The sequence below is a fragment of the Oryctolagus cuniculus genome, chromosome 9 (assembly GCF_964237555.1).
Source record: "Oryctolagus cuniculus chromosome 9, mOryCun1.1, whole genome shotgun sequence".
NCBI lineage: Eukaryota > Metazoa > Chordata > Mammalia > Lagomorpha > Leporidae > Oryctolagus > Oryctolagus cuniculus.
The window spans coordinates 57,624,591-57,629,349 of record NC_091440.1 but is presented as its reverse complement, the minus strand read 5'-3'; the positions used below and the strand labels follow the sequence as shown (position 1 = coordinate 57,629,349).

At 35.6% G+C, this 4,759-nt stretch overlaps 1 pseudogene; it reads right to left on the bottom strand.

Moving 5' to 3' along the window:
- Window positions 1–3,435: 3,435 nt before the first annotated feature.
- Window positions 3,436–3,914, bottom strand: LOC100356558 (translationally-controlled tumor protein pseudogene; annotated as a pseudogene).
- Window positions 3,915–4,759: the final 845 nt, after the last annotated feature.

Genomic DNA, 4,759 nt, shown 5'->3' with positions numbered 1-4,759 from the left:
ATAGAGAGACCTCACTGTATTGAGGCAAAGTACCACTGCATCCAATTTTTGAAGGTTTTTATAGCCTGCATCTATTTAGATGATCATATAGTTTTTACCATTCATTCTGTTGATATGATTTTATATTTACAGATTTGGGTATGTAGAACTCATTTGATCAAGATATATAATCGTTTAATGTACTATTGGATTTGATTTGCTGGTATTTTTTAAATCAATCAGCTTCTATGTTCATTAGAAATGTTTTCCTGTATTTTTTTTTTTTTTTAGTTTTTTTTTTTTAAAGACTTATTTATTTACTTGAAAGTCAGAATCACACAGAGAGAGAAGGAGAGGCGAGAGAAAGAGGTCTTCCATCTGCTGGTTCACTCCCCAGATGACCACATCGACTGGAACTGTGCTGATCCGAAGCCAGGAGCCAGGAGTTTCCTCTGGATATCCCACATGGGTGTAGGGGCCCTAGGACTTGAGCCATCTTCTACTGCTTTCCCAGGCCATAGCCGAGAGCTGGACTGGAAGTGGAGCAGCCTGGTCTCGAACTGGCGCCCATATGGAATGCCAGCACTGCAGGCAGCAGCTTTACATTCTATGCCAGCGTGCCGGCCCCTAGTTTTCATTTTTTTAATTTCTTGTTTCCTTGTTTGATTTTGGTATCAGAATATTTCAGGTATTATGGAATTCATTTGGACACGTTACCTACCTTTTGGAACCTTGGAATCATTTGAGAAGGATTGGTATCAGTTCTTTGAAAGTTTGGTAACATTCAACGATGAAGCCATACTGTCTCAGGTTTTTCATTGTTGATAAGATTTTGTGATTATTTCAATCTCATTAGGTGTTACCACTCTGTTCCAGTTTTCTATGCTCCATGATTCAATTTTTGTAGGCTACATGTGCCTAGGAATTATCCATTCCTTCTACATTCTTAATTTTTCTATGTGTATGGTTATTTTCATAATAGTCTGTAATGATCATTTGTATTTTTGGTAGATGTAGGGTGCTGTTTATTGTTTATTTCAGGTGTTCCATGGCTACAACAGTGAAGTTGGTAAATCACAAATCGATCATTGTGTTAAAAAGCTGTTGAAAGGAATTTCTCTCTGAACTAGCTATCCTGGAAAGCTTTTTTATGCAATGACTTTTATGCATAGCCGTAGTTTTCAAAAATAGAAAATATTTTTAAACAAGATTTAATTTTATATTGATCAGTAATACTTTATTGTTTTCAATATTTATGACTATAACAATCACATAAGATTACAAATAATTTTCAGGAAGACTAATAAGAGTAAATGCAATAAGAAAACTAAATGGAGAAGAGGATAATATGAGAATTTAGTGCTTTTTCACAAGCCAATCTGAAAAGTGGTGATATTGTCTTATATTCAAATTTGAGCCACTCAATCAAGTGGAGAATCCAAGATTTCTTGATAAAATAAGAGCACACTCTCCACCATAACTTACATGGATAATAAATCTTGGATGCTTTAATTTAGAATGTTTGCTTACATGAAATGTTTATCCTATAATAGATTGCTTGTCCTACCCCGACCCTGAAATTCAACTCTAAAGCAAATTTTGTTATGCAAGACTCTCACACAAAACTGCTTACACATCTGTCATTGTCCTCTACAAGGCAAGCTTTGAGTCTGTACTATATTTATTATGCAAATTCCTTTGAAATCTGTGATGCAGGTGCCTCTTGCCTTTCAAAATTAGTTTGCATATTAAATGTAGCATAGAAAATGATGGCCCAAGAACTTTAGCTGCTTTGGTTTTAATGAAAGACTGTGGAATAAAATGTATTGGATATTCAGGGTAATTCACACACAATAGAAACAATTAATGGAAAATACTCTAACAAATCCATTGTTTCTTTCTATGCAAGTTAAAGAAAGCAGATGTTTCTCAAATATGTTTTCCATGATTGATTTGCTTTATTTGCAAAATATCTGAAAAATAAACTGTAATGCAATTTCTTGCTAAAAACATTTTTGTGTAACTGAGGCATTTTCCCCCTCAAATCTACTCTTTATTAAGTGATAAAATTGCATTAGCAAGTCAAATATACTTTAGAAACTACTGTACATTAAGAATGACTAAATACTTTATGAAAATATTGATCAAAATAAATAAATCATTGAGGTGTTAGTTTCTAAATGGACGAGATTTTAAATAGATAAGGTATAAATAAGCAAATAAATTAATGCATAAATTGAAACATTACAGACATGAAATAATTAGTGCTTGTTTTTATAATTAAATCTAAATTATTTAATCATGAGTTAAACTATTTGCAAATATTTTCAAGTAATATTTAAATTCTACTTTGAAAGTCAGTTTAAAGTTCTCTATTTCAGCTTGAAATGCAAAGAGTTCTCATTCTTTCAATAACAAATGTATGATTAAATTGAAAGTCAGTGACCTTTTTTGAATCCATTAAGGTTCTGAGGACTTAGGTAAACTACCACCCCAAATTCTGGAGGGACAGGAAGATTCAGAAAGTTACAGCTGAGATCAGATTATTGGGAGCAGAAGCTGCTGGAGCAATTAACTTGCCAAATTGGGCTGAAATCAATACTGAAGGAAAAGAGAATTAGGAGGGCACACTTTTGTGAGTTTAATCTTCAGGAACTTCATTGAGTTCTAGTGAAAACTGAGAAAAAGTTCCCTTTGTGGCTCTGGGAGAGAAAGAGGAAAATTAATCATAAAGAAATATGTTACTTTCCAGTGACAAAGACCTCTCCAGGTCCTCCTGTTTAGGGTAAAAGTCATTTCTTTCCTGCCTTCATGAGTCACCTAAGGAGACTGAAGAAAGAAAGAAAAAAGACTGTCATTTTAATCATTTAGAGATGCAATCTCATTAAAAATTAACATTAAATCATAAGATTATATAATGTCTCACATTCCCAGTATTTACACCACACTAATATGGTTTCAGTATAATACAATGGATTGCAAGTAAAATATTAGCAACAATCAGTCTCAATCTAAGTAGGCCTTGTTAGGAAAGCTCAAAGATAGCACTGGAGGCAAAATCAAGAAATAGATTCTTCTTGATTCCTAAAACTATAGCAAACATTAATCATAGCAAAAGACCTCATCAAAATAACTAAACTTCACACCAAAGGCTCATTTACCTCGTCTCTCATTATCTTGTATATCATTTACCTCATTTCCCATTATCTGGCTTTCAGCAAATAATTACAAATCATCTTCTCCTTTGAGTTTAAATGCATTTCATTTTTAAACAACCCACATGACAATGTCTTTTTCCTTAAAAACAATGCCTCCACCCCAAGTAAATCACGGTCAAAATAAATGAAGAGCTCAAGATAACATCAGTGCCATTTTTTTGGAAATCCTGGTGTTGGTTGGATGAGCAGCAACCAGTTACGATGAGCAGTGATAGACCCAAAGTAATCGTCAATTTTGTTAACATATTTCTATTTCTAAACCAACCTTAAAAAATCATAAATGGGGTCACACCATCCTCACGGTAGTCCAGCACAGCAACCATGCCATCTGGATTCATGTTTTCACCAATATAGAACTGGGAGTTTTTGAAATTAGCAAGGATGTGCTTGATTTGTTCTGCAGCCCGTCGTAAAATGTCTTACTCTTTCTGGTTCTGTTCAAGTTTGCCTTTGATCGAGTTCATGCGATCTTTGATATATTTATGGTAGGCTTCTTTTGTGACAAGACCAACACCAGTGATCCCCGTGCTTTCAGTACCTTGGCCCTCCAGGCCTACAGCGGAGGCATTTCCACCAATGGCCGAATCATCAATGCTACCCTCTGTCCCACTGACCATCTTCCTCTCCACCTCTAGGCATAGCTCACCTCTGATCTCTCGAGTCTCATAAATGTCAGAGCATCTCATTGTGACTGATGGGGCCCGGGTAGATAATCATGATGGCAGCTGGATGGAGAGGACGACTAGGCACTGCGAGCTCAGAGCAAGAGCAGTGCAGCCGGAGTGGCCCTTGGGGGTTAGGGGAATGGGAGGAAAAGCTACAACACATCTTTAAAAAATAGGACAAGAAATCGTGTTAAGAAACAAGGGAAGCATTGGAATTACCCTTCGATAGGTCACGGGTTTTGAAATTAACAGGAAAGTTAGATAACTATGACTATATGTTAAGGGTTTTAATGGAAGTAGATCCTTTGTGAAGACAGTGGGCTAATATAGGCAGAAACATGCAAAATCCAACAAAGAAAAAGTGGAAGCTAAAGTGTTGCTCTCATAGAAGTTAGAATGGAATAGCGCCTCTCTGGAGACTGAAAGATATGCAGCAGCAAGGCTGGCGAGACAAGGGTTAATGAATACCAGGGCAAAGTGGATAGAAGGAATGAATTCTAATGTTCTACACAGGAGTGAGATAACTATGATTGGCAATTGGTTACACATTGCTGGAAAAGCCAGTAGAGAAGATTTAAAATGTTCTCAACACAGAAATGATAAATATTTGAGGTGATTAATATGTCAATTATCCTGATATGATGCTACACGTTGTACACATGTATTGGAATACACTGTACACCATAATGAAATACAGTAACCATATGTTAATTAAAATTTTTAAGAGGGAAAAAAAAGGTCTGCTATAGCAAGAAAAAAATAAATAACGGTTTTGGTGGGCAGGGACAGAATGTCTCTGAAAGATAAAACTACCAAATGTCACACCAAGAACACACACAATCTAAATAGGCCTCTGATACTTAAAAGTCCCATTGACCAGGGGTAGATTGACAAACC